This window comes from Drosophila yakuba, chromosome 3R (assembly GCF_016746365.2).
Source record: "Drosophila yakuba strain Tai18E2 chromosome 3R, Prin_Dyak_Tai18E2_2.1, whole genome shotgun sequence".
Classification (NCBI taxonomy): domain Eukaryota; kingdom Metazoa; phylum Arthropoda; class Insecta; order Diptera; family Drosophilidae; genus Drosophila; species Drosophila yakuba.
In genome coordinates, this window is record NC_052530.2 from 18,463,633 (window position 1) to 18,479,977 (window position 16,345).

The 16,345-nt window shown below is 41.1% G+C and overlaps 1 protein-coding gene across 3 annotated transcripts in view; it reads left to right on the forward strand.

Annotated features, from left to right (window-relative positions):
• The window catches only part of LOC6537377 (cadherin-87A), a 56,702-nt gene that overhangs the window by 25,648 nt on the left and 14,709 nt on the right, over positions 1–16,345 (forward strand). For all 3 annotated transcript variants that reach the window (XM_015192817.3, XM_015192816.3, XM_002097897.4), the window contains exon 4: positions 5,761–5,791. The gene's annotated coding sequence lies outside the window, so the exon portion shown is untranslated. The remainder of the gene's footprint in view (positions 1–5,760; positions 5,792–16,345) is intronic.

Consider the following 16,345-nt stretch of genomic DNA (forward strand, 5'->3'; position numbering starts at 1 on the left):
CTGCAACTATTTCGAATCCATTTTGGTAGCACGAAGCACGAGTGTTTCTTTGCTTATATCTCGAATTATTTATTTGTTTAGCCAGCTCCTCTCGCAAATAGAACAAACGATGCCTGCAATGGCGCTTATAATTCCGGGAGTAGCCATGGAAAGTTAGATCAATTAGGCCGAAAGTCAACAGTTGTCAATTAAATGGGAATGACAGGAAAATTGGGAGCTCCGTTTTGTGGCCCGAAATAAACGTTCGAGTCAACTAATTGGGTCTTTAAAGCGTTTGAGTTGCTAAACGCGTTGAGAGGAATGAACTTGGGTTCAGGTGCCCACTCGAAGATTCTCATTAATTTCGGGGAATAAACTGCTAGACATTGATGGCCAGGCCAGGCCAAGAGGATTGGTGGTGCAAGAGCAAGACATTCACCTTTAGCTAATCATCAAGAGAATTCCCTGCCCGTCGCCCCGTCGCAGAAAAAGTGTTTAATTACAGGGCACAGCAAATCCGCCAGCATATTGACCCAGCCAAGTGGAACGTGTCGAGTACGGTTAGTTAGAGCGAGTAAGCAGATGCCAATGTCTCCCTCTCCCTCTCCCTTTTTGTCTCTGTCTCTTAACGCTTAACCCTTTGACAAGCTCTCAGACTCAACGCAAAATAGCAGAAAAAAAAAGTGGAAACAGCAAAGACAAATGAACAGATAGCAAATGTCATTAGTATTCAAGTTTGGGTTTGAGGCGAGGGTTAAACGAGAACTTCAAGGTGCTATCTATTCAGCCAATCTGGGGGTTCAAAAATGGGGGAACGATAAAATTTGTTCGAGTGCCACTCTGGTAATTGGAAAAATATCATTCCTAATCTTCTTTTCCGAGTGGAAACAAAATTCTTCGAAAAACGTGCAAACATTGACGACTAAAGCTTTAAGTACCAAGAGTTTCAGTTTTCGAAAACTATAAGTTTTTAACTAAATTAGTAGGAGAGCTTATGTTTAAACGATGTTCAACAGGGACAAACTTTGGATCTAAGATTATACAATTTAATAAAATCTTATTACTTAAATAATGAAATACCCATAGCAATGTGCTTTATATTATTCCAAATTAATATAGACATTTAGTTCATTATGACTTCAAAGCAAACGCTGCTTGTTTACTATATTTTAAATTGTTAAAGCAACCCTATGCGACTGTGCATACTGCGCACACTTCCTTGCCACCTTATGTTTGCCTTCGTCCTGGCCGTTGCCCGCTATCCAGGGTCCTTTCGCCATCTGTGGGTCACACGCGTACGCAAGGAACGTATTTGGCCAGGAGCAATGGATTTCGTGGGGCTGGGACGGTGGAATCAGAGTGTTTTGGTGTGGCACTCATTGGTGCGTAGTCTGCCGTCGGCGACCTTTTCACTGACTTTTCCACTTTGACGAAATTAAATCTGCAATGCTAAAATGATGATGGACGGTGTGTGTGTTTGTGTGTGCGTATGTTACGCTCGAATGGCAATTGAAAAAGCGACCAGATGTGAGTGGATGGGGATAAAGCTTTTGTATAGGCCGGGAGTTGCCTCCGATCGTTATATAATTTAAATTATACATGTGAAGCTTAATAAATAATATTTTCCAACTTGTTCTTTTAATCATTACGGAAGCGATGGTATCTGTTATCTAAATAAGAAGGTAGAACGTGTCAGTAAAGTAGGTCATAATGCGAAAAGTTGCGTGTTTATTTTTAACGAGAATTACTCCAGTAAGCCGAAGATAAGTAAATACTGTATGCAATCAGGGAAAGATTATTAACTGCACTGTCGCTTCCGGTGCAAGAGTGATACCAAGAAGTTTACTCTTAATTAATTTAATAAAATGGGTAAATGACAAGTACTGGCTTTTGACAAATATTAAATTTCAAATTAATTGACATGTATCCTGAAGGTAAGTTTAGTAACCCATGTTAAAGAAACAATTTATCTCAAAATACCTAAAATGCTAGATTTAATTTCATATATTACTTGCATTTGAATACATCCAGCTGCTTTGTTCTTTTGCCTGAAGCGCCGACTAATGCAGACGTCCAGCATTTTAGTCCAGCTCCATGCTCACATTCAACTCCAGATCAGAAGCTGCAAGGGAATCGGAGGAGCGAGGAGGTTACGGAATCAAACGCAGCGACCGAAGCAAAATCAGGGGCAACTACAACTGCAGTGGCTTTAGAATGAAACACTTTAGTAATTGGTAGCTTATTTCCATCAGCAGGCGAACTGGCTAGCGGGGTCGGGGTATTCCAGTCCAAGGGAAGAACTAAAGGAAATGACGGGACAGAGCCAGAAAAGAGGACCAGAGCTGGAGCTGGAGCCGGAGCCGGAGAGCCAGGACTAAAAGCGGAGCTAACGGCATCACGATTATGCACAAAAGCCCGACTGTCAAGCTTAATGTGAAATGTCGCACAAATGAAACAAATGCAAAATGCGATAGGTTGGGCCAGCCCGGGGGTGGGGTGAGATGGGTGGAAAAATAAAATGGAAATGACACATCTTACACATGGCTTTAAGACAAGGTTATATTGTGTGTGCTTTCGGGCACCCAAACTTCAAGAGAATCTCCACACAAATACGAATAGATATATGTGTATATATCTGGTTCTTACAATCTCCTGCTGGCTTATATGTATATATAAGGTGTCTAGATGCTCATCGGTGTCTCGCGAAGGACAGTCAGTCCAAGAGAAGCGGGATGGTACAGGAGCCATGGTGAAAAGGAAGCAGAAAAAAGGTTCCTACTTTGACATAATTAAACGCATTTGAAAGATGAAGATGTCGCCCTCGTCTCAAATGAGAAGAACGGGAACACGAGCATGATGAAGAAGTTGATGGTGACAGCTGCACCCCAAGCCAACCACCACCTTTTGAGCCTGATTCATGACATGGCCATGTATAGGCGAAGGTGTGGCAATCTGCCACCTCGGTAACCTTTCCCCCTCCGCCCTCCGACGCGCCATCCCACTGATGATGAAGCTGATTATGTTTGGCTCTGCGGCGGCGTCCTATCTTCCGCCTCTCTTGGCCATATCTTCGTCTTGAATTTTTTACTTGGTCCTATGAAGAAGATGAAGTGCGCTTGGTCTATCAATATTACACTGAAATATATTTAGGGGGTAATGAACTGATATGATTACCAGGTGAAACGAAGAATTGTTAAGAAATATCTCCTTAAATTTCTTATTATGCTACTTCCTTTTCCTTTACACAACTATTTTTCCCAGTGTTTCCCCATAGACAGCCATTTTCCCTGAGCAACAGCATATACTCCGCGCCCCACCTTTGCAGCAAGTTGCAAAGATTTGTGCGGCATTCGAGGCATTTTATTTGAGTTATTTAGTTGGTCGGCTGATGATATTTCCCCCTCGATCGTTCTGGTTCCACTTGCCATTGCTGCTGGCATTTTATGGCTGCCATTTCTCTTATTTAAGGTGCGAGCGCATCAGCAATGCCACCATTCCGGTTCTCCTCCTTCGACTTCAACAGCTCGTTGTTGTGGTGGCTCCTGCGGTTGATGTTGTTGATGCTGTTGCTGTTAAATCCATAAATTATGCAGACATTTAGCAGCAGCCACAAGAGCGAGGAAAATTACGTATACGCCGCGTGTTCGCCGCTTGTCCGTTCATAATTTAAGTTTTTCCCGCTTTCGGCACTTTGCTCTTCCTGCCATTGCTGTTGTCTTCTCGGCTAGCTGATGTTGTTCTTGTTTGTCAACATGTCTCAGGGTGTTGGCAGCATTTTATTATTGCTGTGGTTCTTCCCGTTCTTGAATCTATATTTGTGGGTGTGATTGTGTGTGCATGTTTTTATCTGTGTACCGCCTGCGGCCATGGTGATAACTCTGATGACGTTGATGAAAAACTTTTGATTGATGTGGTGGCAAAAACTTCATGTTTGTCATTAGGCGCAACTAGAGGATGCCGTGTTTGGTAAAATGGGCCATGGGGGAAGCTAAAGGGTTTCCTTTCGGGTATGTTTTTGGGCCATATCGGCGAGCAGTGGGCGAAGAAGTCAACTTCTTGGCATAACAAACGACAGTCGGCAAAAAGTTCGTTCACCACGCGCGTCTTTGGATGCAGCACTCGAAGGGCTTTGCGAAAAGTTTTGTTTATTAATTAATTGAGGGCTCGTGCATGTGAGTAGTTCGAAAAGAGTTGCTCTATACAGAGCAAAAGTTTAAGAGATTCTCAGCCCATCTGGTTTTTGTTGCGGATTCATAAAGTACTGTTTTCTATTGCTCATTAATACATACTAAGGATTGGTGTTTGCTTAGATAATATTAAAGATTGGCAATTGAAAGCTATTATTAATGATGGCACAATGGAATTTTAATAAAAAAGGAGGATAAATAGGAAGCTGTCAATTAAAGAATGAATCTTAGTCACAGACCACAGTCAAGGCCAAGAAATAAATTTAAAGCGTATGTAAAACTTCGATGCAATTAAACCTTGACATGAAATTAGTTACCAATCCAACTATTTACGCACTAACCTGCATGTTTGGCAACCTTGGCAACGCCTAACGAGATGTTCCCAGTTGGTGTTGGCCACGTACCCTTATTTGGAGCTGCGGCTGTAACTATTGTTTTACCCAGGTCCTCCAACTATACCCGACCAGGACCAGGACCAGTACTAGTAGCAGCACCAGTACAAGTACACCTGTAGCCCCGGTCTGCATCCTACAAGTCGGAGCCATTCATTACGGCGTGTTTGCCTTTGCCTAGTTGCAACCAACAATGCCACACTTTTCCCCACTTCGTAGTTCTTCTTTCTACCCATTTTTTTTGTGTAGCTCTACTTTTTTCCATAGCCTTTTCCTCTTTCCTCATCTCTAACGCCGTTTTGTTGGGCACTTTTTAAACTTTTCTCGTTATTTTTGCACATTCGCTTGGGTTTTATGGGCACTGCTACACTAATTACCTTGTTTTTCGGAGAATTAACTTTTCGATTACTGTTGCCACAGTTTGTTACTGCTGCCAAGGAGAAGAAACTTACAAGTGCAGTTTTTAGAAAGAGAAAAAAATAAAAATCGAAGGTTGTATGAGAGGTTGGATGAAGGGTCGAGCCGAGGAATTGTATAACGAGTAAATTGTTTCTCGGATAGCCCCCCAAACGCCGCACATTTCTGAAAAATTATGGAAATATGCTAAAACGCACTGGAGAGCAGCAAATCACAGACAGAAATTGTGGCTGCAAATTTTGCGGTTTGGCAGTTTGAAAGCCCACAATCACCCCCAGCTGCCCTGTGGCCTATGGAAACCCCTTTTTTTTATTCACACATTCATGGGGGGCAGTAAATTGGGGTCGACCTTGTTAAGTTGAAGTTGATTTTTTCAGAGTGTGCTAGTATAGATATATGTACATATATGCATGCAACCGAGTATATAGATTGCACATATGTATCGTATTCGTATGTACATAAACACCATTAAGTTACTTTTCTTTGAATGCTACTGTATATTTTCTACAGAATAAAGCTTATTTTGATTATACCAAAGTAATAGAAAATATCTTGAAACTAGTATAATTAAAGCAAGATAGATACTGATTGGATTTTCTTAATGGCAGATTACGGCTCTGAAATTAAAATCTTATAAAAGATATACTTCTAAAGTTGTGTCAAAGTTTTTCAAGCATTGCTTTGACTCTAAACTTTTTCACTCGCGAACTTGTTATTTTCTCAAACTGGCAACTTTTTAATGAAATTGCAATTTACTAATTAAATCTTTTCTTGTTTTCTTTCAGGATCGACACGGGTTGATAATCAGTATTAAAGGTAAGAGCAATTTTGTTTGGGTTATTAATGTAAATTAGAAAATAATAAATCGTGCCATTAAGTTTGCTATTTAAATTGCGACTCACTTCCGTCTTCCTTCTGTATTAAAGCATGTTTGCTTTCATTAATTCCATCCTGTGTTTGCCTAAGTGCACTGTTATGTACCAATGGGTGTTTTAATTGAAGTTAGATCCCCAATGACACATTAAGCCCCGAGCTGTAACCAAAAAACTACGAACTGTAATATGTATGTTGAGGGAAAAATGCAGTATTTTGAATTAGATTAGGTAAATGGACTTACAAGTTAAATACTTTCCCTTTAATACAGGAATTCAAGAGGGGCTCCTTCATTTTATTAAAATATATAACTGCCAATAGCTTTTCACGAAGTTAGCTTACAAGTGCAAGCATTCAATTTTCCAGAAAGCGTTTTCCGTTTCACTCAGTCATCTTAGTTCAATCTAAGCTGTCAGCGAAGCTTATTTCATTCATTTTTTCAGCTCCTCTGAAATGGGGAACATCTTCATGAAGTTAATTACAAGGAAATGCTGCAGTGATTTTTGCTCGGAAGCAACGCCCCCCGAAACTGGCCATCGTCTCCAGATGGTCCTCGGACTGACCGTCGTTTACATTTTTCTTGAGCATTTTCCCTTTTGCCATTTTCAAATGTAATTACATTTCATTTTTCTCGCTTCGCATCTTTCGGTCGTTCCATCTCTTCATATCCCCGGATCTCGGAGGACTCGGAGTCGTTCATTATCCGGCCCTGTCCATAACATTTTGTTGCACAGTCGTCGCTAATCTTGGCCGACAAGTTCCTCTGTCCCATTTCCATCTCCACTCCATCCACATCCACATCCACATCTCCATCCCCAACCCGATCTCCATTCTGCTCCTTTTCATTTCCCCGGGCTATCTGTCCCTGTTTCTTGGCGACTGTTTAAATGTCAGTTAAAATCCCATAAATTCTCCTTAAATGACTTCTGTCTGCCGCAATTTCGTTTGCCAGTACTGCTGACCCTGGCTACATTCGGTTTGGATATGGGCAAAATGGCCAAGACGAATGGCCAAGAAGAATTGCAGTGGGCCGTTGGGCTGGAAGATGCTCTGAATTAGCTCTAAGAAGCGGCAAGTCACACAAAAACTTGTAGTCTCTGCGTAACTTAAGCTTTAATTCATTCTCAACTGAACGATAAGCTGGTGCTTTTCTTCATTCGTCTTACTTGGCCAAGAATCAGTTGGCCAAGTGAAATAGTGAATCCGGGAATCGTTCGGCTTTCTGCACGTCCAATGACGCAACAACATGCAAGTTGCAACTAACAACGTGCAACTTTTGCAATTGGTTCAATAAACTCATTAAATGCTTTCAACTTTTTGTTTCTCGTTTTAACAAAGTTTTTTTTTCTGTTCCTTCCCTGTTCTTTGTACTTGGCGCAAACTTTTCTGGGCAGAAATGGCGGTCATTCGGTCGCCTTTTGGCTCGTTTTCAACTTGTCGCATTATCCCTTTTATTGTCGTCGACATTTGCAACGCATTATCCTTGGCAGCTATTTTTGTTTTGGTTTTTTTTTGTTCTGAATAGAAGATTCTCTTTATTTTTTTCATCTTTTTATTACGATTGCCAGCGGCAATGGTTTCATAAGTCCGTTGGGCAGTTTGACTAATGTGCGGCATAAAAAATGAATTAGTGCGATGGGCTTGCGTCAAAGTGAATTTAAAATCCATTTAAAACGAGCACTTAGTTTATCCAATGGATTTGAATGTAATTGTGCCACGTATAGTGAAAGTTATCGATTTTACTTTATTTTTATTTTACTTTTTTTAAAGGTAAAAACTGATAACTGTTCCAATTTTTAACTGTTCTTTGGAAGTGAAATGTACATAAACCATTCTATGATCTCATTGGCACTTGTTCCCATTCCTTGCCAATAAATATTTGGCCCAGAAAGCATTTAACTTATTTGCCTATTTCTGGCTGACTGGCTGGCTTTGTTCCTTTTCCTTGGGCTCCCTGCCAAACAGGCGGCAAACAATAAATTTTGTGTGGGGAATTTAAGCGCGGCCACATTTTAATTTGTGGCAGCAACAGCCGCCGCCGCCGTCGCCGCAGGAGTAACGGTAGTAGTAGACGTAGCAAGAGAATCGGTTTGCTATATGGAAAAGCCACCGGCAGCATCCGATTCTATGCCTCAGCCTAACACCTTGGTACCACTGCCCCACTGCACCCTCCTTTAATTTTCCGGAAAAGCCGCAGCATTCATCGCTGCCTGGCTGCGGCTACAGTCTCAACCATAACTATGATAACGAGTGGCTCAGGAGGGGGATTTTGGAGTAAATGGCGGAGCTGGGGGAATGTCAATTTATTTGTTGTGCCACCAACCGCAGCTGGCTGGCTGGTGGGGCTGCTTCCTTGTGTTGTGATTCTTTTGGAGGTTTTGCCAATTTGTCGGCTTCCTATTTTTTTTTGTTTGGCTTTGCATTTTTCCTTCCCCTTAATACTAGCGGCGTGGAAATTCTTTATGAAAACTTTGTTTACAACAATCAACTCGAAGTCACCCCGCTCTCTTGCACTGACTCCTACACTATTGAGTTGACAATATTTTTAATAGAAACTCTGCCAGACTGCCAGCCCAACTTTTCCTTTACTGACTTGATGGGGAGAAGGGCCACCAAGTTGGAACTCTCGCTTCGGCTTGTGTTTGTGTTTCAATTTGTGTGCCTTTTATAGAATTATGCACTTTTACCAGCTTGCCTCGAGATGCTCGAGTTGGGCAACAATTTGGAGCCAATTGAGTTGCCACTTTTCAGTTCCTTCTATAACTTTTTTTTTTGAAAATGCAAATTCGATGGTATACTATAACTCGCAAAAAGATATGAAATTATTTATTTATAATTATGTTTTGCTTTCTTTTATGAATAACATGTTTCATTTGGCGAGCAAATTGCTTTTCAGTATTGGGGAAAAATATATTGATTTCTAATTACAATCCGTCTGAATCCAAGTTTCTTGAAGGACTCGTATGTACAAAACAAACAGCCTAATCAATCTCCTTTTAATTATCTAATTCGCTTTTGTAATTTGCCAAGCTAATTTGCAATGCTAATCCCTAGGCAACTGCACTTCCGATTCGGATTTCAACTCCGAATCCGATTTCATTTCCATTGGCCGTAAAAAGCATTTGGAATTTGTTTTACTTTTCCTTCCATTCTTGTACACTTGTGCTCCCCCATTTGGCAGTCCATAAAGAGTTCTTCCCACGTCCTTTCCTTTAAGGCCATTAATTTCTGGCTAAGTCAGGGGGTAAATGGTGTTGGTTAAGCTGGTCGGGTGTGAGTTCTACGGCCAAAGCAATACCATCATCCATCGAAGACCATAAAAGTTGGAATGCGAATGAGAGCGAAATGTTTTACTCGCAATTTGTGCCGTGTTTTTGCCTCATTAAAAGCTGTCAATTGTTCGTCATTGTAATTAAACAAGGCTTTTAAATATCCGGGCGTTTACTCCCAGTTGCAGAATGCACACCATCCATTCCACAAACCATTTCGCAATTTAAGGAATTTCATTCTGGTTGACAATAAAGTTTTGCCACTTTTGTTCAACACCTCTTCTTGCGAATATATGGCCTCTGGCAATTTGTAGTCCTTCTTATATAATTTTTTTTGCACAGGAGCGGGCAAAAAGGACGGGAACATCCTTGGCGCCGAAAGCGTATAATAAAGCTCAGCGGATATATGTATGTATATATACGATATATTATATACGAGGTGATCTTCTTATTCTCTTTCCTGGGAGCCTGGTCAGTAAGCAGCAGTGGGCTCTGGTGTTCGGGGACTGCAGTCACTGCTGCAGCGTCGATTATTAAGGGACAATGGAAGAGTTCGTCCTGGGAGTCCTTTTTCCGCAGCGTCATTGCGTATGATAAATGGGTGGGAAATAAGGAAAGAACAAATGAAGAAATGAAACGAAGACTTTTTGCTTCAGTGAAATAATTGGAATTTAAGTAACAGTTATGTAGCGAGGACATTCAGTTAATATGATAAATTTGTTCTTTTTTAATAGTTAAATTCCATAGTTAAATATATCGTTTAAAGATGATGCTCCCTTTATACTCGCAATCGCAATAAAACCAGCATGCTTAGACTCTTATAAGCTGATCATAAAAGCATTAACTGATATAAGGCAAACTCAAATAATACCCCATAGAGTAAGAGGCCAATAAAAGCGGAGAATATTCATGGAAAATAGCCCCATCCCTATCCCCTAGCCATCTTGAAGTTAGTGATGCTCTTCCTGCTTTTGCCACCCATCATCCTTTCCCAAAAGAGGGCTTAATGCATTATGAGCTTTTTGGCCTTTTGTGCTGCTGGCTCCTCTTCCACTTGAGTTGTGTCAATCCCCGGCTAAGACTCTGTTGCCACAATCAAGTTCATTGGCCAAATCCAACCACACACACACACAGGAAGAAGTCGGAGTAGAGAAAACCAGATGGGGATGGGGATGGGCATTGACTTATTGTGAAGTGTCTATAAAAGTCATTAGACTTAAAGTTTTTACAGTTCCTTTCCCACCCACAAAGGTGCAAACGACTTGAGGTTAACCTGGACTGATTCGGCTGCGAATTTTCGCACCCCTGCCATCAGCTTTCCATCTTGCAGCAATTTTTATTGTTTGCGGAAGGAGGGAGAAATCTAGGCGAACAGGACACAGGAGGCCGAAGGAAATAGAAGTTGCTGCGAGGACATATGGGAAAAGCATGTGAGCAACTCGATAAATCAATATTTGAGTGTGTCCTCTGCCTTCAGCTTTATCCCTCCCCCATCCTGCAGCAAATGCAATTGTCTCTGAAGAGGTTCTAAAGAGAGTTGGAAGCAGCCGAGATTGGTTAGAGGCAACTTGAATCCTGGACGCAGGATGAGACTCTCAAAGAGGAGAACTCGTCTGCTGTTGGCTGCTGGGCCCGTGGTATTTGAGGAAATGGCAGATAAATGTGCTTTTAAAGCGCTTTAAATGCCGCGCGTTGAGTGAAAGCCAAAAAATAAAAAACAAGGAGTCGAGGCTCTCCACAAAATCCGAAAAGGGACGTAACGCTCGCATCGATATATATGGAGTAAACACTGTATATTTTTTTGGTATGTCTGCAGGAGGAGATGATTGCGGGGTAAGGCTGGAGCTGGAGAGTGAAGATGGCCACCATGCATTTTTTTTGAGCTCATAAAATATTTCAATATTGTTACACATTTTTTCATCTCGCTGTTGGCGGATTTTGTCATTATTTGCGTATTTGTTGCGCATATTTCATTGTTTTTTCGAACACTGTGTCAACTTGAAACAAGATGCAGCGAAAAATAAAATAAGCAGAGGCTTAACAGCAAACCAGTCCTTACTCTTTACATAAGCTCTGTGCACTTTTTGTGCAAATTAAATCAAGTTGGAATACACAAAAAATACTCGTATGGCGGCGTAAAAAACATATAACCAATATAGAAACGTATTAATATTGTATGTAAATCTGTATGGATGTGTATTTGGATTTGGTGGGCACTAATGCCGATAGGGTTGCAGCTCGCAAGCCCGTTCAATTGGAGAGCCCCCAAATGTGTGCTACAAATAATCTGTTTCTGTTACTGTTTCCCCTCGCTTTGCGCAACACATTTACATTTGCATTAAATTTCAATTCGCTGAGAGCGACGAGGAGCGATCTCCGCCCGCTTTACCAGGGAATTTATAACTAAATCCCCGGCATAAGCAGCTCAAATCCAACGGCATTTGCCATGTTGGCCCCATCCCTCGCTGCCACTGGGCGCCCATTGATGCCCGCAAAGGAAGTCAGTCGTTGGTGGAGTGAAGGGCCGTTTGGTGGCCATATGTTGACTGGCGGATGCAAATCCGCCGTAATTTGAATAGGACTACAAGCGGCGGAATAAAATTCGATTCAGATCCTCTGGAATCTATTAAACGGCTTCTAAAGGGTTCATGCATGTATTTCAAAATAAAAAAATATATATATATTTATTTTATTATCACAATTTAATTTGTTGCAATTGGTGAAGTTATTAATGTATATCTTAATCTTCAATGGCAGGAAATAATATGAAAATAATTAATTGGAGATTATTGGATGTGTAAGTCACATCCTTTGCAAACGCCAGTCATAATTAAATCGTTTATTTCTGTCGCATATTTGAAGTTTACTTTTTTTTTTTGGAAAGCTTTACATTTTCCTGTTTATTACCGACATGTTTGGCTCAGTTAGCCAGCATTTGCCATAGATTTGTTCGGCTTTGTGCAGTAACAAATCAATTTTCAAACTGACACATTACATTGGTGAGTGTCTGTGTGTGTGTTTATGTGTGGGTAAAATGAATCATGTATTTTATGTGCATTTGTTTCAGTTGAACCACTGCTATGTCCCATCTACGGTTTGCTGTGCGCCATATTGTTTTGACCCCTGTCTTTTTTCGTTGATAAGTGCACTTCACGTTCAAGGCAACGTACGTGTGTCCATTTAGTTTCGTATATATCGTATATATATACGTACATACATATGTGCGTTTCTCATGTGATATAGAGCAGTGATATATATAAAAGTGGTATAAGTGCTCCCTGAAATCACTTCCAAGCTTGACGTTACCAGAGCCCCTCCTCCTTCTTCCTCGACCCACTCCTCCCTCCACTTGCACTCTGGTCCACACTTTGTCGTCTTCTTTTCGAAGTCCTCGTCATCGTCATCGTCGTCTCTATAAGGCACCCTTACCTACGCTCTTCCCGTCGTTGGCTTGTTATTATTGTTTGTTAATGTATAGTTCTGCTTACTGCTGTAGTTGTTGCTATTTTTACTTAGATGCTGCTGTGTGTATGTATTTTGCTCACGTAATAACGATAATAACGCTTATTTTTTTCATTTCTTTTTACTTCTTGCCAACCACTTCCGAGGTCCCCTCTTCTGTTGTTTTTTCGTTATTTTGTCGTTATTTTTTCGGGTGACGAGATGTACGAGGAGCAGGGCAAGAAGTCGTCGGGAGTTCTTGTTGCCACTGTAGATGCTGCTGCTGTCATGTAATTCTCTTAGAGCTTTAGTAGCATAATATTTATTGTGAAATTTGTACAGGGTATGAGTTACAGCTTGTGGGGTATATAAGTTAATTCAAATTGCAGAAATGCAAGTTGAGAAGACAGAACTCCTTTAGCTGGGTTAAACTATTTAAATTGATATCTACTGTTATAGCTTGAATTTTACTTTCAGAAGGTCTTGACAAAAAATCTTTTTTGACAAAATGTCATTGGGCTTAAATATATTAAGGATATAAGCTAAGGGTGTTATTGCTGGAAATATTGTTTACCGGATGGTTAGAACAACCAACTTACAGAACACTGAGCTAAGTGCTCTTACATCGACTAGGTATCCACTAGTCGTATACGTAATACGCCTTTCTTCTTGGCGCTTTGAAGCATCAAATGCGCTTAACTGTTTCACTCTGCCAATCTTTTCGTCGTACGTTTCCCATTGTGACGTACATAAGGGGGAAATGGAAAGAAAGATGAATGGGATAAAAGCAAATCAGACAAATTGATAAAAAGTCACAAAATAAAGTCAAAGCAAATCACAATACCAGTCACACAAACACGGAGCCACGAAGCCACGCCGAAGCGGAAAGAACTCCGTGTCTTGAATAAAAGTTATTCTTATTCCGGCGGACTTAGTTTTATGCCTTAATTCATGTTTGCTATCTTTCTGGTTGCTTTGTTTACTTGTTTTATATTATGCGAAGATTCGATTTATGGCGTGATGGTCACGTCGTGACTTTTAGTGGATAAAAACTACGTTGCTTCTCGTCTGACCTTCACCAAACCAGACAACAAATGTTTACTTGGAAAAAGTAGCTTTTCTCAAGAATGAACTGAGTTAAAAAAAAATTAAAATTATGAAATGAAAAACTCTTATTTTTGCATTGCACACTCATACAATTGTACGTATATATATGTTGTCATTTTCAAATTATCTTCCAGCTCAACCATGTTTTACAAATGCCCAATTCCAATTAATCTCAACTAATTGACTAGAGTTCAAAACTAATTGTTGCAAGCAGTGTGATGGACTGATTTAATTAAGTTTATGTTCGATGCAAGTAATGTTTTTCTGGGCCCCATCTTCATGACTTTCTTTGTGTACGTTACGATAATTACGCAGTCGTTGTCAGGCATAATTGAACTGCAGACTGCAGTCAATGGCAGCCAGGAAAATCCACAAGATACATAGCTGCACACGCACATAGAGATACATGCACATGTATGTACATCTGTAGCATAAGTATTTTACCCGCCACGTCACTTGTGGCATGTTTGCATTTGCCATTTCAGGCGCATTAGGGGCAATTAAACACTGATGTCTTTCAGCCAGTTTGTGCAATGCAACGTTTGATGTTTGCTTCTCGATGTTCGATGTTCGATGCGAAGTGAAAAGTAGCGGGCCTTGCAATTATGTGGGTGGCATTTGGGGCACGTACAACAAACAATACCGTTAAATATAATATACTTATCAGCTTTTGCTCTCACCTGTGCTGTGAAGAGGGAGCTTTGGAAAATCCTGCCTGGCTTGGCCTGGCCCGGCCCTAAGTAGTCATCATCAGTCATGCGTGCGCAGATATTTTAAGTGCTTTCTCCCGGAACGTGCCCCGAGTATTCCAGCTCCAGCGCCAGCTCCATTCCAGGACAGCTTATATATTCAGGCGAACGGCCAGAGCTGCACAGCTCCAGGTACTATATTATAATAGCTGTGCTTTTGCCATAGGCCGCCGCACGGTTGCCATTGCAGTCCCACCAACTAAACCCGTCCAAACCAACCCAACCCGACCCAACCAAACCGAACCCAACCCACGGATTGCCCATCTAACGGGGCGAATGCTTTAGGCCATGCTGCAAAGTCTGGTTTAAGGGCCATAATGAATGGCCACTTGAAGCGCGTGAGGGGGTAAACTCGAAGGGAAATTGTCGGGGGTAGTGGCGTTGGCGTTGGCCAACTGCAATCCAGATGATAGCAGTCGATTATCGACGAGGCAAGGGAAATATTATGCGATTAAGGATAATTCAGGAGCCGAGCAAAATTGTCCATATTCGAGGCTAGTAATTACACCTGTGGTTCTTGGTGCTGGCATAATTCTGTTCAAGTAATGGAATATTTGTTGAATTGCTTTAATATCTATTATAATAAGCACACATTCTTGGCATTGTGTGCTATGGTGTTATGATTAAAACTTGACTCTTGTTTAGTTACATTGCTTCTCCTGGGCCACATTGTATTTGGGGGAAACTTTGAACACAACCATATCCTGATGCAACTCCATGAGCATTAGTGCACAGTAAATTTGATCTCTTATGCATTATAAATGCATTGCATTAATGGCATGACTCCTGCTTATTGCTGTCCTGCTTATTGCTGTCCATGTTTCTGTTGTTCCTTCGAGTATTGTTGCTTCAGTTGCTATACGTGTATGTAGTATCGTTGAAATTGTTGGTGTTTTGCATTTGGTTGTGTACTTGGTAACAGGTTGGCTTCTACTGTTGCTATTGTCACAGCTATTGCTGTGTGTGCTGTGCTGATAATGGTATTGCTATTAAAGTGGTGCAGGGAGCGGTGAAGCTGGGAAAATCACAAAACAAAGCACCGAAAATCTAGACGGCACATCATTTCCCACCTCCCTCCCTCTTGCGTCCGACTCATTTTCCACCGCTTTTACCCCAAGAGAACAATGAGTTTAGAGCAAATACAGAAAATAAAGAAAAATTTCTGTTGTTCTTTGAGGGAAAACACGCTGCATTTGAGCCTGACGGAAAACAAACAAACAATTAACCCTGTGGCGTCAACGGGGTTCCGATAAAAACACTTTAAAGTTAAAGGTGTTAGACGGGGAAATGCAATATAAGTTGTTCTATAGTTGAGGTGTTCTTGAGTTTAGACATAATTAAGTATATACTTGGGGTTTTCGCAATGGTTTTTGGAGATCTGCTGGAATTTATCGATCTTTCAACTCACCAACAAATAAAAGAGATGATTTGAAAACGTCTAAAATTTGCGAGATAGTGTTTTCAATTCATTTCGTCCAATTGAAAAAACGCTTAAATAAATACGAACTTAAATTACTTTTTAAAGCACCCAGTGGGTTAAGACTTCGTGGGAGTTCCATCAAGGTCAGGCCAACCAATACATTACGGGTCATTTATTTGGAATGCTCTCATCTGGGCCTCAATCGCACCATCACTCAGCCCGCCAAGGAGCAATCCCTCGAAGCTGATTGTCAAGTATATGAAATATATCAAAACATTTGGCTGTGTTTGACAAGCAGTCAAACTCCTTGAGCGGCCGCTCGTCAAGTGCTGGGAAATCTGCCTCTCGACGGCACTTTCCCCCCCCCCCAAAAACCCCTCTATTTTCCGCACGAAAGCGGAGAACAGAGAAAAGAAGGCAAAAAATAAGAGGAATTTACAAGAAATTTCATTTCCTGATGCTCAACTGGAAACGGTGGCGTGGCGATGGTGATGGTGATGGTGATGGTCGG